This window comes from Pholcus phalangioides, unplaced genomic scaffold, assembly GCF_987345545.1.
Source record: "Pholcus phalangioides strain wild (caught in Gottingen) unplaced genomic scaffold, Ppha-v1.0 ptg000011l_1, whole genome shotgun sequence".
Classification (NCBI taxonomy): domain Eukaryota; kingdom Metazoa; phylum Arthropoda; class Arachnida; order Araneae; family Pholcidae; genus Pholcus; species Pholcus phalangioides.
In genome coordinates, this window is record NW_028301604.1 from 2,936,124 (window position 1) to 2,957,733 (window position 21,610).

Here is a 21,610-nt window from a genome sequence, read left to right on the forward strand (position 1 = left end):
AATAATTGTATATTTTTATAAGAAATGAAGCTATACAGTTCTACTGTATTAGCTTCATTTCAGGAACTGCACAATGTGCTTTATATATTTTGAATCAATTTCATTGATGTTATATTTTATCATGCGCGCAAGCTGTTTTTAAAGCATTTTTTGAAAATTGGCAAAAAATATTTTAGTATTAGAAACGTATAAAACTTTATACTCGAAAATATGTGTAAAAAATTTGAAATAAATCAAGGTTAAGTAGTATTTTCAATATTTCTACTAGTGTATAGTTTTTCACTATGTTAAAAGGTATGAGACCCCTTAAGCGAGATTTAGCCATTTGTGTCGAGAGAGAGAGGTTTCTCCCCATTTAATTTAGAATTGTAACAACTATATACGGGAACAATAAATATCGAGTTTCACTTAGGTAGTCGAGTTATCGAAGTTCTACTGTATTAGTCTGCTATATCTTTTCAAAAATAATCCTCATTGTTTCAGTTTTTTTTCATTGGTATACATACTATTGCTCTGCATTGTGAACGAAACTTCATTAAGCATGAGGAAAAAACCTCCAAAAACTATGATAGGTGAATCAATACGATCAAAATTTTCCAAACACTCTTTTAAAATAAGTCCATCCATGTCCGAAGAGGTCATGAAACAAGGATAGTAGAGAGAAAAAGATGCAAGTGCGACAAACAAGTTCAACGAGACCAGAAGAGAAGCACAACACAAGCAACTTGACACCAAAACAACAAAAACGTACATGTAACAAGGAAAACATAGAAGTAAAAAAGAACTTGAGGTAAATGAAGAAAATAACACGTGATGAAATGACATAGATTTTGCTACTCTCTTCAAAAAGTTTCCTCTAACATTAATTGTTATACAGCATCTTTTCAAGAAAATAGGAAAAGCTAAACTTCCGCACCCAGAAGAGTTTCCATCACTGGTGAGATAAAACTTATAATAAATAATATTTAAGGGATCTCATACCTTTTAACATGGCGAAAAACTATGCTCTGATAGAGATATCATTAAAAATACTACTTAACAATTGATTTATTTAAAATTTTTTACACGTTTGATGCTATATCCTATGACAGTATAAAATTTTATATATCTCCATTACTTCATTTTTTGTAATAACTTGTTCAAAATACTGCATTAAAAACAGCTTGCGCGCATGATAAAATAACATTATATCGATGAAATTGAATAAAAATTGATTTAAAATAAAGGAAGCTGCTCAGTTCATGAAATTGAAGCGAAATATTGAGACTTCATTGACTCAATCTTATTTGAAATTAAATTTCAAATTTTGAAAAATTCAAAAAACTTTTAATTTAAAAATTAATTTCACATAAGATTGAGTCAATGGAATATCAATCTTTTGCTTTATTTCACGAACTGAACAGTGTCCTTTATACAGGGTGTCCTGTAAGTGCTAGCACAGCCTTTATCTCATCAACCGTCTGTCGTAGAGGTACGATTTCAATTTAAAAAATGCTCAACAGACGTTCAAAAATTACCCTGTACCAGTTTTGAGAGTGAAAATACAGTGTGTAACGAAATAAAAAAAATCTACATTTTTATACGGGCCCCATTGTGCTCCAACTTCCAATTAGAAAGTTGTTGCCCTGTCTCTCCTGATGCCAGCAAATAAAGATCCATGTTTCTAAGTGCAATATTCACAGAGATATTGGGAATACGAAAAATGGAGGAAATTTGAGAAAGAACAGCGTTAAATGCGGGTATACCGCTTTTCTGCATATAACGCTGTACTTTCCCAAATTTCCTCCGTTTCCCGAATTCGAATATCTTTGTGAATATTGTACTTAGAAATATACAATTTTTCCGTTGGTATCAGGAGAGACAGGGCAACAACTTTTTAACTGGAACCGTATAAAAATTTAGACTCATTATTTCGTTACACACTGCATTTTCACTCTCAAAACTGGAACAGGGTCATTTTTGAACGTCTGATGAGCAATTTTTTAAATTGAAATCATACCTCTATGATGGACGGTTGATGAGATAAAGGCAGCATCACTTACAGGATACATTGTATTATGAGTCAATTTTATTTAATTACATTTATGTCATGTTATTTTATCATGCGCGCAAGCTGTTTTTAATGCTGTTTTTTTTTAAATTTGAAAAAATTTAAGTATTAGAGACATATAAAACTTTATACTGATATAAGATGATATATATAATGACAAATATATGTAAAAAATTTGACATAAATCAATGAGAGCATAATTTTTCACTATATTAAAAGATAAGACACACTTTAAAGAGATATCTTTTACTGAAATGTTTGATATGAGAGATTGATCACCTTTGATAGGTGCAATACAATTTCCGACTCAACCTTATAGTCTCAAGACTAAAACACTGTAAAATAATCATCTTTACAACTATATTTCTTGCGCTCTAAACAGAAACTTTTTTCACTTCCTTCATTTTAAGTCGTGTACCACGTTTACTTTATGTACTGCGGTTAGTTATAGAGCAGAAAGTTTCCATTATAACGCCATCACAGCATCCGTGTTTAAGTTCGAACCCGAAATGAAAAAAAAAATCCAATGAAAACTGGCTAAACGTTCAAGCAAACAAAAAATACATCGAAAAGATTCCGTACGTAAAAGATTCACAGAAATTTAAAATATATCGTTTTGTTCATTATGTTTCCCTTGAATTATTTTCATGCGGATGTGCTGTTTGGAATCCTTGAATTGTTCCCGAGATATTAAAGACGGAAAACTTCAATTCACCACTGGCATTCAAAGTTAATGGATTCGATTCATAAATGTATTATTTAATTATTCATATATGTTACTAATTACTAAAGCGCAATGAACTAATTTAAAGTCAAATTTAGAACTACCACAAATTTACTCAAAGAAATATCAATAAATTTTTGGCGTCGGAAACGGTACATCGCTATTCACAAATATTGCGCTTAAACTAAGGCATGCTTGTATGTTTCTGTGATATTATATTTACATCAACTCGCACTTCAAATTCATTTTTGATAATAAACCAAGATTATCCCACTCAGGGACGGAACTGGGGGGCAAAGGGAACAATTGCCCCTGGCGGAAAAATTTAAGGGGTGGTCCAAGGGGTAAATCTTAGTTATGGCCCTGCCCCTACTAACGATTATTCATTTTGAGCAGCAGTGTACTTTTTAATTTTTTTAACCCGTTTTTCTGAATTAAGTTGGCTCTAAAACCTTTTTTTAAAAATCTAACTCCAGAAAAAGATGATTCGAATTCAAATAAGTAACTAACAACTTGTTTTCAACGCCACTCAATAAGTGCAGACCCGATTTTAAAAGTTGAGAAACAATAATTTGTGTTTCCTAAAACGCTCTCTTTCAGAATAAACTATTTTTTTTTTTAAATAGAAAAAAGCAAAAGAAGAATTCAGAACAGAAAAGCTGTACACCGCGTATGAAATGTAAGAAATGATGCGTTTTCTCTAACGCATATTCAAAGGGAAAAGAATGCGCGTCTTATGAGTTTGGGGCCGTTCAAGTATTACGTCATCATCGATGGGGGGGGGGGGGTTCCGATTTGCTGACTTTTGATGACGGGGGGGGGGATTTGGATAATGCTTACGTAATCAACCACCCTTTATGAAAATATGAGTTAGGATTCAGAGGGGCAGAGTTGATGACGAAATTTTGCTGACAAGGTGGGGGAGGGGGGGGTCAAGAATGGCTAAAAATTTGCTTACGTAATACTTGAACGGCCCCTTTTGTATTCATATGCAGGAAAATACGGTGATTGTTCCCTCTTCTGAAAGTGTCCCATTTTCATTTGTGAAAACTAATAATCTCGAGATGACATCGTCGAACATAATTTATTTCAAGAAAATTTACCATCCAAAATTCAAGAATTCTTCTTGGCGTAGCAGCCCAAATAAATTTACCTTTGCGTAATCTTAATTGATGTTAATGTGTTTTGACGTCAATCTTACGTCACCGCAGAACGTCACGATCTAGTTCATTGCTGAAATTTTGCGGTATGCTAAGAAATATATTCTCATCAATTTGTTTGCTGTCGTTATTTTCATTTTTTTGGCGGCACACTTGTTCAACCTCAGCAATTTCCCGGTTAGGAAAAACGTTGATCGAATTTGTAAAAAATTTCAATTACATCCTTCTCTTTACCCTACCTTACTCTAACACGAACATGTTTATAGTCATAATCGGACGTTTGATGACCAATGTTTCTGAAAGTATGTGACATCGTCACTAAGGAATTTCCTATACGTTAGCCCCTTTGGGAATGAGGTTCGAATATTGAATATTTGGTGGCACCAGGGACGGACTTGAATATTTTGGCGCCCAGTGCAAAAACAGCTTTGCGGCCCTCTAGAACAGGTTCTATCAAAATTCTAGGCCAAAGGGCTCGATGTGTGAATTTTTATGTCTTAGATGTCTGAATTTTAGGTCTTCGATTTCTTACTTTCAGGTCTCTTGGATGTCTTGAACAATATTTTAAGCTATTGCTTTGTGAAGTTAAAATGTAAATTAGTCATTGTTTAAAACACAAAAGGTAATCAAATCATTTCTATCCCATTTTAAGGCCCATAAAATTTAGCGGCCCGGTGCGGCCACACCCTACGCACCTGCCAAAGTCTGACCCTGGGTGACACCCCTAAAGAGCCGTGACACATTGATTAGAAATCCCAACCCAATTATTTATGCGTTCAATACAATTCTACTCCTAAAGCATGAACCATACAATGAGAGTGTAGAAGAGAGATGTTTATCTTAACATTCTATACGCTTCCGGAAATGCTGTCGAACAGTGGCGAGAGAACCTAAAATGTTATACCATAAGGATTTCTACGTCAGTTAAATTTTTGGCAACAAATGCGTTCCATAGCCAATATCGAGAGTCCAAACACACTCATCTTTTTTATTTATACTTGGCATTTAAATGTCCCGTAGAACATGCCATTGCGTAATGTAATTTTAAATCTTCTTGAGAGAGAAGAGATATTGTTATAAGAAGATATTATTTTTATTACATTTACTACTTACATTTCTCCAATCTAGAAAGTTTGAATAAATTTTCACTGCAAAAAATAAGGTGCTACGGTTACTTTGAGTGTTTAACCGTAGTAAACTAAGTAGCAGCAGTGATAACAATGTCATATAGTTTCTATCTATACTTATTTCTACACAGGGTGCATGACAAACAGGGGTATGGAATTTTACTGGCGAGCCGTTGATCCTATACTACGATCAGAAAACGTTTCAAATATGCTACACTCAACCCACACTCTAAATCAGTATTTCAAACAGTGTGCTGTTAGATTAATCAAGGAATCAACGAAACATTTAAAAAATAAAATTACAGTATATTTAACGTATTCATAGGGCTGATTTCGAAACAGTAGGTCAGGGTAATTCAGAGTGCCATCAAAATATATACTTTGTAACGTGTCGTAAGATATTTTAAATTTTTATCTCGTTCCCAACAGTGCAACGAACATGACAAGAATGTAATAATACGTTTGAAGAAACAACCACCATTCCATCATGATGAACATGGAAGATCAAGGTCAGGCTGCTAAAGGTGATCATAATCCATTGCGAAAAGCTACTTAAGATATTTGAATTAGAAAAAAAAGTGATATTTTACATATTCATGTAGGGTAAACTGAGGTAAGTGTAACCACAGATCATTTGTAAAATTAAGTTAGCTACTGGGATTTCAGTAAAAATATAACTGGTATGATAAGTACTTCAAGAGCTTTCATATGGAAAGTTAGATTTGTGGTCATATGGCTACCTGGTACACCCTTTACATTTTGATAATTTTTGAAAATGCGAGTTGGCCTAACAGATTTTTTTGGTGTTAATTTCTTTCTTTCTTATATCTCTTCCATTTTAATACAATTATATCTCTTTAGGTAAAGTGGGAATTAAGAGGGTTACACTTTCCCCACGTTTTCCCAGTGTTGAGGCAAGTGGAACCCAATGCATTTACACTAACCCTGCACCTATTTGCATTGGCTTTATAAATTGTGGTATGAATATGAAGAAAAAGATTAAGCTCCACAGTCAGAAATAGCTGCTTTTAATAACTAGAAAGATGAGTGCCTCAAAATAGAGGAAGAATGAAACTTCATAGACATAATGTCAAAAAACATTTCAGAAGCAGAGTTTGGTGACTGAGTTCTCGTCAAATTCACAAATGAAAAGTCAGTAAAGATGCTCGTTCAGTAACTAATTGAAGTTGACTTGTGAAGCGAAATTTAAAAAGAATTGTTACCCAGGGCTCTAGCTCAAAAAATTAGAAAAAGTAAGGCTGAAAAGTAGGACAGAGGAAACATACCCCCTTAGACACAACATAATCACATAGCATAATAAATAAAAAAATCCCTCAAAACATTTTTTCTTAATTATCTTTTTTCTCTCATAGCACTATTTCAGTACCCTATAAGATTGACTGGAGTCAAAGCAAAATGACTTGGTAACAAAAACAATTTTTGGCCAAAACAGTGTACTAGCAACCCCAGATGATTCTTTTCTCTCCTCTCACAGTATACCTGTATATTACATTCTTTTTTTCAAGGAGTCTTCCAAAGTCCAGTGTGTCAACTTTTTTCTACAATGCACAGAGAATTATGAAGACGTATAAGTTTTTTTAAGAATGATGCTCTTTCAAGACCTCTTTCAAAAGCACAGTGCAAAATGTGTAAATTATAAGATCCAATGTAAATAAGTTAAGGTGAATCAGATGTTTTTACTGTGTTGTTGCATATTTTCAAGTTTCGTTGACTTCTCCAATGTAGGTGCTAGGTTGAAGTTGAACTAATGAGAAAAACGGTTCCACTAACCTTTATTTTTCGTTTTGATAAAAAAATTTTATCAATTAGTTTTTGGTGTTTAGTAATCTTTTACAAAATTTATTAACTCAATTTCATTTACTTACATAGGCCTCAATCTGTGTAAACTACCATGTGTTTTTCTCTCAAACAGGAAATTTAGCCAATTATCAAGATGGATGTAATATTATAAGCTGCTTGGGAACAAATAGAAAAAAGAACAATCAGGGGAGAGGAAATTAATGTAATAAATATTAATAGCATGCAATGATATTTTTTTTAGGAGGAACACTCAAAATTTAAAAAAAAAATCAGTAAAATTATCAACTTTACGGACGACAATGACCATAGAATTTTTGTCTTATATATCGGACACTTTTCGTGAAACACCATATATATCAGTGCTTCTCAAACTTTTGTCACCTATGGCTCCCTTGCTCTACTTATCTTTCATTTGCGGCTCCCCACAGAATAGTCTAACAAAGAACTTCCTCAAAGCACAGAACAGGCACAGATCAATATCCCCACCTCACTGCAACTTCCTTAGGAGCTGCGATGCACACTTTGAAAATATCTTATAGGAAAACTGCTTCAGTTCTGCTGTTAACTATCATTAACCAGAAATTAATCATTATCAAAAACTCACACACTTGGTTTAAAAAAAAGGTGAAAAAGATTGCATTCAAATTCTGAGAGATCAATTTGGATAAAGAATAAAATTTCCATAATCCCACTGAGTAAAAAGTATAAAAAAAATGTGCATTCATAAATTTTTTTATCAATTCAAAAATGGAAACATACTTATGTTGTATTCACATAGTATTATATTATACCCTACTCAACACACACTGAGATATGATCATTTGTGTTATATATCTCGCATGTTTCAAAAGCTATTGCTCCTTATTTGGAACAGAGAACTTTCAATTCTTCATGCCAAAATTCATATTTATTGTGAACAATCCCTAATTTGCCATTTAAAAAGGATCAATTCGGTACCTACATCAGAAATCAATTTTTTTTAAACACTATTCCGGTGAACATCGCAGATACCAAATGAGAAACATTTCTCCATTTGATACATGTATGGGAACAAAATTATGATTTTCAATGAAAAACTTTAAATTTTATTCTAAAAAAAGATCACCATTTTCTTGCTGCTCTGTACACTGGGTGTTTCCATGAAAAAAGTCCAAAAGATATAAAAATTTTAGGGTTGATTTTGAGTAAAATATGAACAGAAAAAAGAAAAGTTTAGCTTTGGGTATTTCCACCCCTGTAAAAATAGAGGAAATACAAAAAGTAAAATTTTTACACACCCAGGTCAAAAAATGTCATTTGGTAAATCTGTGCTTCTTTATTGTATAAGGAAACATTTATTTTTTGTGAATTTTTTGTAAATGTTTAATTTATTCTTAAACATTTGAAGAATATTTTATCTAGATATTTTTTCAATGATCGAAATGCTGGATTTCTTGTTATTTTTCTGACTATCTGTATGTTTTTTTCTCATACTTGGGTTCTATTTTCCTAAGTAAAAATCAAGCTCATGTAAAGCAGAATTTAATGCCATGGGAAGGGGGGGGGGAACACTAATCAAAGTTTTGTGAGCTTTCACAGGCGATCTAACTCAAATGCACAAACCTCAACTAGGGGAGCAGGTGGCTCTAGAGTCCCGGCCCAGAGGGGCTGCCAAATTCACCCTCTTACATTATACAGAGCACCAAAATGCATGTTTGTCTGGGGTGACAAAGTATATAGTTGTGGCTAGGGATGGGGAGAATAGTGATTTTCTAAATAACCAAATATATGGCTGATGTTTTGGCCGAATATCACTTTTCTTGAAATTTGCCACAATTATAAATGGAATTGGTATTTTTAATATAAAATAAAATTATCTGTAATTTTAAATGATTGATATTGAATTTTAATTGTAATTTATTATTTAAATAAACATTAAAATTATGGTAATTGTAAGATTTTCATTCTCACGATACTGACAATCAAATTGAATGATGATATATTGTATTTTGATATTACTACAGAAACAATTATTTTAAACACTTGTTACAATTTTACATCTAATTAAAAGAAAATGTCAACCATTATTACAGATATTTGACTGAATACTTAAGCATGATTCAGCCAGACTGAATACAGAATATTCATCCCATCTCTAGTTGCGGCCCTGCAGATACACACAATTTCCTTACTCACCATCCACATCCCGACACAGGAGCAGCTCTTGGGCTGTGGGACAGCACCGTATTATAAAAATTGTAACGCACTGGCAAAAAATGTTTCCCTTTTAATGTTCAATAGCAAAAAGACCTACTAGAATATGCAATACCACACACTTCATTTCTAAACAAAAATTATTATATTTACTACATTGTGATCAATTACCCCCAAACAAAGTTTCCGAAAAAACCTGTATCAGTTGGATTTATTTTACGAAATTTAATGAATTCAGTGAAATCTACATTTAATAAACTTGGTAAAAAAAATTTCAATTTCTTCTTAATGAAACAAAGGCTTACCTCAGTGCTCCATAAGAGAGTAAGTTATTATATAGGTCATACTGAAACTGACGACCAAGAAATTTTTTATAAATCAGAATTTATTAATGTAAGTACCTCATTCTAATCTACAGACTTCACTTTACATTGACTTATTTTGATAGCATTAACAGCCATCTTGTAACTAAAAATAGACGATACAAAATGATTAAAGAGGAATGTTATGTTACTACAGAAATCCATGAAAGACTTCAACATGCATATGAAATTTATATGTGGGTGATAGTGATATTAGAAGATGAATGAAACATGTCAAGAACAGAAGCAATGGCATCAAAGATCAAACCTAGAAACAAGACATGCCTTTGCACTGATTTTACTAAACACAACAATGAAAGGGTTGATGTGATCATAAAGAAATCAAACATGTCACTGTCAGAGAAATTTTAACAAAACTTGGAATTGGATGCACTACAGTTCAGTTGATAGAAAAGTCTACCGTGTACTGTTTGTTGATAAAAGACCATAAAGTTTAAAGAAAAACCATCAGTAAAGGATTTTTTTCACATGAATATAGTGACAGGTGATGATCATCATATATCCATAAATCCAAAACAAAACCACAGAGTATAGAATGGTATCACTTGCAATGAATGACATCCAGAAAACAATAAAATTGTCTTTATGAAACAGGAACAGAGTTTTTCCAAAATGGCAATTTTCAAGATTGCATAACAAAGGATCAACCGTGTGCAGAGAGCACTATTATTGCCTTATACTATCTATATAAAAAAAGAGATTGATTTCTGCTACCCTCTTTTCATTTGTCATTAAAGAAAAGCGGATGGTCACAAATGCTGGATCATTGATCATTTTCTGCACGCGAGGGCTAATTAGACCGGGACCTACAATTTATTGCCGATTCCAAACGGCAGGCTTGTTTTTTATACTCATCGAGTGGTTGGTGCGTTAACCCCTCGATGGGGGACTCTCTGTGGTAGCAATTTTTTGTTGCGGTCAAGTCGCCGTTTGCTGTTGTACCCGTGTCAGGAAAGTTTTCTGACAAGGACGAACCGGGTATTGAACTCGCAACACCTCTAAACATCCTTCGGTACTTTAGGCGAGTATCTTATCGACCGGACCCCACAAATGCTGGAATGCTATGACTTTCATAACGAGGAACATAAATTAAGAATCACATTAATATAAACCATTATATGAGGGTAATATTGATTATATATGCTTCACACAGCTGTCATGAAATGGACTAATGCAGCGTTTCTCATCCGGTGCTCCGTGTTTACTTCCCAGGGGCTCCACAGCCACTCGAGGGAAATAAAAAAATAAATGAATAAATAAATTCAAAGAGTAAATTTGAAAAAAAAAAATTTATAATTATTTTTAGATAACAAAAAGAAATCAGTAACTGATAAATAAATAAAAAAAAGTCCTACAGGGCTCCGCCATAGAAATTATATACCAAAAAGTGCTCTGCAAGTCAAAAAAGATTGAGAACCACTGGACTAACCGTTTTTAAAATGCAACATTAGCGCAAAACAATTCATTACTAAAAAGTAATTCTAGCAGCAGATTTGTAAGATATGATAGAAGCTGGTCTGATTAATCAATCTATTATTAAATGTGGTAAAAACTTTAGTTGAGTTAATCAACTCAATCATTTTGATTGAAATTAGATCAAAATTTTTCATTCAACCTTGGCAAATTAATTTTTATTCCTTTAGAAAAAATCTATTTTTTCCCTTTTAAATCAGGAATTCTGTAACTGAACAGAACTGTTGAATTACTAATGTCTTTTTTGCTGGCTTTAGAAGATCTGCTTGTTGTCCTTATATTCTTTGTCTTTACTTACCCTATAGCATCAAAGATGTTCTGCTCGTCTCCTCAGTCAACAACATAGTGTCATTTATCACATAGCCAGATGATAGATTTATGCTTTTGCTGGGGAGTTGTGTTTTACTAAAAAACTAAAGATGCCATTCCTTGTGGCATGCAATTCACCAGTCACTGGATTGACAATATATGGACCCCTTACTGCGTTTTGAGTATAGGTGGTGCGATGTCGCATAAGCCTCCTCATGTAATGGGGGAACAGAAGTCACTTTCTGAAAATGAAAACTGTAGCAGCAAAAAAAAACCAGCAAACTCAATATTTCTACTTTTTCTCAAGTTTTTATCATTTTTAAGGGGATGGCAATAATTGAAAACTGGCAAATTCCCATTCATAATCCGGAAGCCCCGAGAATGTTCATTCACTCTTCGGAGGCAACGGGAGGAGGAGGCTGCTGAGCCTCCTTGCTGTGACATCTTGTTTAGCTAAACAATTTTTTTTCAAGTTATTTTTTATTTCAAAATTTCAACAAAACCTTTTAACAATAAAGTGAATTGAATTTAATAAATGTAATAGGTGCATCAACTGTCTGTTTATGGAAAACATGAATCCAAAATCAGGTTCATGGGTTCAATGTGAAGAAACATCACACATAGTTGAGAATGAAAAAATTGTCTGTGTTGCATGTGAGGCATCTTTCACTTCTACTGTGCTAGTTATAATGAGAAAACTTTTCGAAAAATTGCCAAAAACCATAAAGCCAACTGGGCGTGTGTTAAATGTGTATCTAATAAACAAAGCAACACTTCAACCAGTATGCCAGAGGGTGATATCCATAAACCCGAAATGCAAAGTGAGTCATCTATTAGTAACCCTTTTGATCAAGAAACTGTCATTGAACGGCTTCTGACCTGTAAGCTGAACATCTGTGATACTGTGAGTGAAACGATGGGTCCTCTGTCACAATAATCTACTAAACTCATTTCATGTATCTCCCCCATCTTCAAAAACACATACAGGTGCTCATGAATCTCATGACACATCAATTTTCAACTCAATCTCAGGAACTAACTTCACTGAAAGCAATAGTTGAAAATCAACGATCAGAAATACCAGATTACAACAACAAAATGTCGTCACTAGTGGAGAACACTGCTTTAAAATCTCAAATGAAAAACCTTCAAATTGATATTGTCTATCTCCAACAATACTCGAAATGACCAAACATTGAAATTACCGGTCTTCTGGAAATTGAAAATGAGAAGGATGAAGTCAATTCAACGATCCTGCAAAAACTTGATATTATTGACTTAGAACACAATGTTAACATGATTTATCGTGTTTCAATATCGAGAAAAGATAAGATCAACCCTATCATGCAGTTCAAGACCAAAAAATCCTGTGACATATTCTATAACATCGCCCATAAATCTAAGATTTGTGCATCTGAAATAAATGATAGACTCAGACCTAACACAATTTATTTCAATGAACACTTGACATCATTTGTTAAACAGGTATTCTATTTTTCAAAGAAATTTAAAACTGAAAATGATTTTAAGTTTTGTTGGACGAGAAACGAAAAAGTATATTTGAGACAATCTTAGGATTCTAAGGTGTACAAAATTAGTCATCTCGATGATCTAAATTGCATTAATTAACATACATAAAAGCCCTAGTATAAGAATGTACACTCTGGATGCACTCCAATTTTGTTCATGTTTCTTTGTCCAAAACATTGCTGATGAAATTATAGATATATTGTTTAACTACTCATATAATTCCTGTTTACATCTTAAATACAACACAATTAATATATTAATTTGTTCAAAAACTTTAAAGTTTCCAAAATCGCCCTCTCACTTCTGCCATATTTACAAATTTTGCTACAACTCTATTTGAACTGGAATCTTGTTAAATTTACTTCTGGGTGCTGTTGGATAGTTATTTTTATTTAAAAAAAAAAAAAAAATTTAATTCCTTTGGAATGTGCTCTAATTTGAAATATCATGATATCAGCACCCTGTAGGAATTTAATAATTTGTTGCTTATACATAATGATTCTGATGACAAATTTTGACCAACTCCTTGTTTTATTGAATCAATCATTGAAATATATTCATATTTTGGTGCTATCAGAGGTTTGGGTCTATAAGGATGAAATTAATCTTTATACACTAACTGACTATAATTTATTCATGCGTTGTAGAAAGTACAACTCCTCCAGGGAAATTTTTGTTCACACACAAATCTTAAATTTTTAGAACTTCACAGTTTTTCAATGCTTACTGGTGAATTGATTATAGTCCAAGAACAAAAACCTTAAAACTTGCTGCATTAAATCTGTATAAGTCACACTCATTTGCTCCCAATCAATGTATTAAAGAACTTGATTCCATTTTAAAACATATTAAACAGAGATGTAGTTTTGATAGGAGATATTAACATTGACATCTTAAATACTATACACGGTACTCATTCTGATTATTTGGATATGCTCTCTAGTCACGGCTTCACTTCTTTAATTTCCAAAATTTTGATCAATTTATCTTTAAACTCAAAACTGTAATTAATAATCATACAAAATACCTTCATATAGAAAATAACAAAAAACATAACAAGCCTTGGATTACAACTGCATTGGTCAATTCGACAAAAATTAAACAAAAACTTTACTTGAAATCTAGGAAGTATCTGTATGATTTATCAATTCAAGAAGCTTATAAAAATGTAACATTATTTCTCGAAAGTGAAATAAAATTAACAAAAAAATTTTTTAACACTACTAAATTTTCTAACTGCAATACATCAGCTAAACGCTGGAAATTCATTAATAAAATACTTGGATCAGAGAACAAAAATAAAATAATGCCCTTAGAAACAAATTCCCAATTACTAGCTAATGACTTTAATATCCTTTTCGTGAATATTTCAGAACATAGACAGGCACAAAATGATAATTTTAAACAATATATACACTGACAAATCTTTCTGATGCCTACTGATCAGTATGAAATATCAAAAATAATTAAATCACTTCCAAATTCTGCTTCCTGTTTTGATGGTATAACTACATATATTCTCAAAAGTTTTCCTATCAATATTCTTCAAATTTTGGCAAATCTAATAAATAATTGTATAAAAAAGGAGGAATTTTCTGAATCTCTAAAATCAGCAATAGTTATTCCTATTTACAAAAATGGAAATTCTAATGATTTGAACAACTACAGACCTATTTCCATTTTACCCTCCACCACTAAAGTTTTTGAGATGATTCTCAAAACAATGATTTACTCTTTCTTAAACCAGTCAATTATTTTCCCCAATCAGAATGGATTTCTACCAAAAAGAAACACTGAATCTGTACTTTTAAATTTTACTGAATATGCGTACAAAAATATTGATTTATCTCAAAAAACTATAAACATTTGATAGTGTCGATCAGAGTTCTGCTCTCTAAATTGCTTCTCGTGGTATCAGAGGCAATGGTTTTAACATTCTCCACTCATATATTACTAACAGAACTCAGAGTAAAATGCTCATTTCAGTAATTTTATGAATATTATCAGCGAAGTCCCACAAGGATCTGTATCAGACCTGTTATTATATACATTATCTTTATTAATGGCTTATGTAATCTTAAAATAAGTGGTAAAATCATTACATTTGCCAACGATACTGTCATTCTCTACTCTGGAACAGATTATCAACCACTTATCACAACAATTAATAGTGATCTAATTACAATTCAAAACTGGTTTATTAATAGTAATCTCAAGTTAAGCATTCTAAAAAAAGAATTTCTAATGTGAAAGACCACGTTATAAAAAAAAATCTCGTTAAACATTCTAAAAAAGTAAATTTATTAATTTCTCTTTACATAATATTCCACCTCTTGACATAACATAATACTCCATGAATCAAATTGTTTTAATTGTAATTCATGTAACTGTCAACGTCTTGGACAAATACAACGCCACAACAGGCAAAATGCCCAACGAGGTGGCTGAGAGAATGAATACCTTGGTATTCATGTTGACCAGAATTCAAAATGGCTTTCTTATATTAACCATTTACAAGCTAAATTGCATTTCATGTTATACAAGTTTTATCATCTCAAACCTATTGTGAGTAAAACCTTTCTACTAACCTACTACTACTCAATGTTTCATTCTCATTTACTGTATGGTTCATCAGTCTGGGAAAGCAATTATATATCTAATGTTGATGTTTTATTGTAGAGACAAAAGAAGAGTATCAGGCTATTGACATCTGATTATAACACTCCATCAACTCCAGATCCTACCTCTATGTTATTTCTATTTTTATAGATCAGTAATTATAATCAAGAAGAATCAATTCACTTTACTTTCAAACTCATCCCGCACATCTGTTTGCCTTAATTCTACTTATTTACAAAACTATACTCAAAAAACATTTGTTTTCTCATTCTGAAATTTTATAATACCTTTCCCATTGAAATTAAAGAGGCAACTACATTCTTGAGTTTAAAAAATGGAATTTGATAAAGTTCCATCTTTTTCAAATTCCAGACATTGAGATCCACTTTTATATAATTTCATCCTCAGACCAAAAGACTAATGTTTCCTTGGTTGTTTTGTACTTGTATATGAATGTTTTATTTTTTTGTAATTGAAATAAATTTGAAATTTTCAAAATGCTGTTTTACAAGTCGAGGAAGTAAATAAACAGCATACTTAGTGTGTGTGCACATGAATTCCAGGAAATGACAATTGAGTGGAAAATTTCCACTAAAGTAGTGGCACAGATCATGCGAGGAATATAACATATGGTGTGAAAGAAACCAATTCCGACAATTCACTCTTTTTGGCTCGCATATTGCAGCTTAGTTTGAACAAAGCGATATATTGCTGTTGCAGCCATTTCTAATTCATTAGGTCACTAGGAAAATTGTAGGTCACTTCAAGCATAGTCCAGCAAATAAAACTGAGTTGAAGAATAAACAAGATGAACTTAGATACAAATTAAAGGCTATACAGCAAGATGTGCTGAAAAGGTGGAACTCTACATATTTCATGCTTACTATACTGCTAGAAAATAGGGTTGCCATTACAGAAACCATAAGTCAACAGAAAACTAACACTACTGTTTTGAGCTCTGCTGAATGGGAGAATATATCAACCAAACTGCTAGTGGGAGAGAAGTACATGTTTGTAAGTGTTGTGTTTCCGGCCGTTGCATATTTGCAGGCAGATGCATATAACTGAAGATAATTCAGGATTCATTGCTCACTTCAAGGCCACAATAATTGACATTAAAAAAAGAATGAAGATTTGGTCTTATCTTGATATAAGTAATATGTACAGCTATGGACCCAAGATTTAAATCCCTCAACTGCATACCCATGGAATGAAGAGAAGCCGTTTGGGAAAATGTTTTCCAAGCAGCAAAGATGATTAAAAAATAATAAATTTTTCCTTAATTTGCAAGCAAAGTGAAGGAAACTATTTTGATCCTGTGGACAATGATTCTATTGTTCAAATTCACAAAAATTTGTGCCCTTCCCAAAAAGAATTGAAACTGTATAAAGAAATACCAGAAATGGATGATGACTTTGGCGATCCTCTTGCTTGGTGGAAAATGCATATTACACAGTTCCCAGCTTTATCACATCTAGTAAAACGAATGTTGTGTTTGACTGCAACTTCTACACCAGTGGAAAGTGTTTAATATTGCACTGGTTTCATTGTAAATAGATTTAGATCCAGCTTAAATCCTGAAAATGTAAATTTACTTGTATGCTTATGGGAGTGGTTAAAGTAATACTGAAGATCACAACACCTCAAAATACATACATGTAAGTTGGACACGTCCTTATCTACCTTGATTGTTGTTTTATTTTTGGATTGCATTAATTTAAGATCCTGCTATTTTTACATGCAATATTTGTCTCAAGTACACTTATACATATGTTGTATAATTGCCAGTTCAAAAAAGTAGTTGCGTTTATTTCTTTTCTAAAGCAAGATTTGTTATCAGGTTATCACCATTATAATGACAACGTTATTTAAAAAAAAAAAATTATTTTATTTTTCTGTATTAATTTTTCAGACCGTAATATTTTTCAAATATTCTTTTAATAATTTATGTATTTAAATAAACTTTATATTTTTTTATTCCATCCATCCTCAGAATATTCAGGGAACAATAATTCCCTGCTCATTCCAGTATCATTGTTGTGAGGAAAAGAAATGATCGGCCTCAGAATTTGTGATTTCTATGCCCCACATCCAATCACTATACGGTATTTGTGAGCCAATTGGGAAGATTCTATGCCAAAATAAGAAGAAACGAAATAGGATGCCGAGTTTTAAAATGTGCCAATCTTGCTAGGTAGTCTGAATGACGTTTATGGCAAACAGTGCAGAGGCCTTCTATCTCTAGGACAGGGTTCATACTCATTTTCGTAAAAAAATTTCCCTGACTTTTCCAGGTTTTCCAGTCAAATTTTAAAAAAATTCCAGGTTTTTTTTTTTAAATCAAAAAATTTATATAAATTAATAAAAATTTAGAAAAAATTAATTATATTATAAAATTAATAATTTTAATTACAATATCATAATGATATCAGATTTTTTTACACACATTCATGCTTTTCAAGTACACCTGATGGAGAAGAAAAATGGAATACAATTAAGGAATGAAAGATTTCCCTTTTCGGCAATTTCAATGCCCACAAGATTTAAGCCTTTACAGTTGTTTCCTTTGTGAAATAATTAGTCAAAGATGTAGTTGGTTTCACTGCATCAAAATTCTTTACAGTTGGCTTGCACTCGCGTAAGCGCTAGAACCGAGAAGCTACACAATCGGGGGTTGTTCACTGAACTCATCTGCCCATGTTGCGAGTTTTACCGCAAAGCTGCCACCATACGGGTCATTTTTGACTGCTTCGATCCAATCATCCTACTGACGATCCGCTCAGACAAGTTTTCTTACAACGTATTGTTTTCAAATAAAAATACCCACGTGGAAAATCAAACTGAAGTCAACTTACGAAATTATCGCAACTGCGCTTTGTACCCATGGCTTTCTACAATGCGTAGTTATGATGTTTCTGGGGAAGCACTAGGAAAAAGTTACGATAAATTCGTAGCAATACGCTTTTCCAAGCGGACTTACGAAATCCTCCTTCCTCCTTGGCAGTATCTAACGTTTTTTTGCGATATATTGCAATATTTTACGGATTATCAATATTTACGATGTTATCGGAATTCCCTTTTTCATCCCCACGGATGTTTTTCCCCTCATTATTTTTGATCAATCTTTTTTCCCGATCAGACGACAATCGTGACGATTTTCCAGGTCGTTGTCTGAAATTTCCAGGTTTTAAAGCAAAAATGGGCAATTTTCCCTGATTTCCCTGACTTTTTTTAGTAAAATTTTTTTCCCTGACTTTTCCAGGTTTTCCCGGACCCGTACGAACCCTGTAGGAGGTGCTGCTTCAACAGCAGCAATTATCCATGCACAAAAATAAGTGGAAATAATTTCACAGTATACTTGAAACATTGAGTCAGTATTACCATATATCACAATCATAGAATAAAGTTGACCAACCTATTCTATATATATATATGAAGTGGCTCTGAAAATAACTACAAATTGAGAAATGACTAATTGTTCCAAATTTCTTGTGCTAGAAATTTTTCGGATACACATCATAACTTCATCAGTGACGCTAAAGAAAGGAATTCCGTGGATTTTTTTTCTTCAGCGCCAGCAAATACAGTAAACTATCCATTCTCTGTTTGAGCAATTACCCAATTATTGAATTGTTCCTTCAGAAAACTGGAAACCTCAGCAGTCCAAGATGGCTTTTGCAAATTGCACCATATTTTCATCCAAGGTATTAATTAGATGGCTATCTGTAGTAAGATTTTTTACTTAACATTCAGAAAGATTCCTAAACAAATTTTGCAGCCGGTTGTACAAATCTACTGCTAGAATTACTTTGATATACGAAGCATTTTCCTGATATTGATTTCTAAAACCTTTCAATTCATTTCAGGACATCATGTACCCTTGAATCTTTAGGTTCAACATATCATGCAAAAAACACTTTAAATGCTGAAAAAGTCTACTTGAATACTCAAATATTATCATTCTTATATTTTGAAGTGTTCATAATAAGAATGCAAAAACTCTGGCCCACGGGTCAGGCTTATTTGACAATTTTATTCAGCCCACAAAGCAATTGAAAAAAAAAAGATAAAGTTAAATGCAATGCAAGAACAGCATATCTAACTGTTCACCTCACCATATCCAGAAAGCCTATTAATTTCATATAATGCATTTATTCTTGCACTTCTAAAAAGCATGTACCATTACCATCAATTCCTTTGTTAATAAGTGAAAATATACTCATCAGTTATGAACAGCGCAATTGCAAAAAATTGTGTTATGACACTTAAGACATTTTTTTTACTTTTTGTGCCAACTCGGATATTGGTGCTTCCATTTGTGTCTAAGCAAAGTGTTGCCTAATTTTCTAAATGCTGAATTTTACAATTGTAACATAGCTATAATTATATTTGTGAATGATAAACAACTTTTCTTTGTCAACCTCCACTGTGTGATACCAGAACCTTGTGTTCTTTCTCTGAACAAGATCAAATTGAAACATGATCAAAGAACCAGAAAGAAGTACGCAGATGAGGACTTACTGTATGGCAACAATTCCTTGCATTGCATCACCAGGGAAATAGATATTTGTTTTTTTTTTACTATATATTACTGTCCTCATATATATTTTTTATCAATTTGTTGGAATTTATCAATATTGTATCCACTACTTTGACTTTTAGCGAGATTAAAAAAAATACTAATTTTCGCATCCTAAAGTTGTGCATTTGAAAATTATCAAATTTAGAGTGAAAAAATTGGAAGGGATGGTAGATAACATTCAAGAATTGGCAGCTAGTGATAAAGCTGCTAAAATTTTCTGGTGCCTGCAACTGATAGGTGCCAATATAAATATATATTGACAACCCAGTTCAAAAAGGCAACTCAGATAATTGCATTTTTGAGTTATGCACACCATGAGAAGTGAAAAAATACCTGTACATATTACAAAACACCAACAACTCCCAATTCTGCTTATAAGCCCCATATTGTAATTAAATCTGAGTTGATTCTCATTCAGTTACATACAAAGTAAATCTTTATAATGCAGGTATCTCAACATATAGAATTTTGAGTTGCTTTTTTGAACTGGACCATCAATATATATTATTCATTTCAAATGCAGCACAGCAATATGTTGAAATTGGAAAAATTTAAAAAAAATTACCCTAAAAAATTACTTTCTTTAGAGGTACAGTGGTGTCTCAACTTATAAGATTGATTTGTCCCTAAAGGTTACTTATATCATGAAAAAGTTCAATATAAAATAATAGAGTGATCCTGTTAATTTATTCATTTTATGCACACAGGCCAATTGAACCATGACCCATGATTTAAAGCTGATTCTAAGCAGCCATTCTTTCATGTCTCTCAGACAGAGATAAGTGTGCTTATAGCCTCTGTGTAGCGATCTTTTCAGGTAGCAATGTGCTGCACTATCATGTAGTCGCCATCTCTCTTCCAGAAGCGGTGGTTGTATTTCTGTGTCAGTAAAGATTCTAACAAAAACTGTGGGTTTCAAATGCATGAGACCTCTGAACATACATTGATGCAATAGGTGAACTTATTGAAATTTCACTGTTAATTTATTCCTCACTCTAAATATATTGTTACTCATATAAAAATTTGAATGGTACAGTAGTATATTATATGCAGAATAAAAGTAGCTCATTGCTAACAACACAAATACATCACTACGCAGTATACTCTCAGATAAGGCATTAGCTTGCACTTGTCCAAATACTTGAGCTTTCATGTGTTGAATGAACTTTTTCTGTTATATATATAACAGAATTTTACTTATTAAATATTTAACAAATAATTTTTGCTCATAACTTGGATTACGAACAAGTCAAGGCACCCATACGTTGTGGTATAGCTGTACTCAAATTTACTGAGAAAAATGTGAAACTAAAACTACTACATGTATGACAATATTGCAATCGTTTATGCACCATCTTTGTAACTAACATACTTTAAACGAACATCAAAAGCTTGAATTTATGTAATTCATCAATGTCTGAAGCAGAAACGTTTAAGCAAGGTTGATAACACTAACATAGGTAAACTGGGTTGGGAGGAAGAAAGCATGACATTATTTAATTGTAAAGACAACTTTTCAAGCACGCATCAAGAGTTATACCTCTTTTATTTAAAAAAAAAAATCATAAAAAAAACTTTCTACTACATAAGCTGTGCAATCACGTAGCAAAATAGGATACTAGGAAATGAACACAAAAGG

General features: G+C 32.5%; 1 protein-coding gene and 1 long non-coding RNA gene across 4 annotated transcripts in view; one reads left to right on the top strand and one right to left on the bottom strand.

Annotated features, from left to right (window-relative positions):
* Window positions 1-21,610, bottom strand: part of LOC149079946 (stAR-related lipid transfer protein 3-like) — a 69,583-nt gene that overhangs the window by 27,863 nt on the left and 20,110 nt on the right. The gene's annotated exons all lie outside the window — the stretch shown is intronic.
* Window positions 688-21,087, top strand: LOC149079947 (uncharacterized). 2 transcript variants are annotated; one of them, XR_016193516.1, is made up of 3 exons: window positions 688-937; window positions 5,491-5,674; window positions 19,856-21,087. It is a non-coding gene; the product is annotated as an uncharacterized LOC149079947 (long non-coding RNA). The 2 variants fall into 2 exon arrangements; XR_016193517.1 differs by lacking the exon at window positions 19,856-21,087 and adding an exon at window positions 6,588-8,186.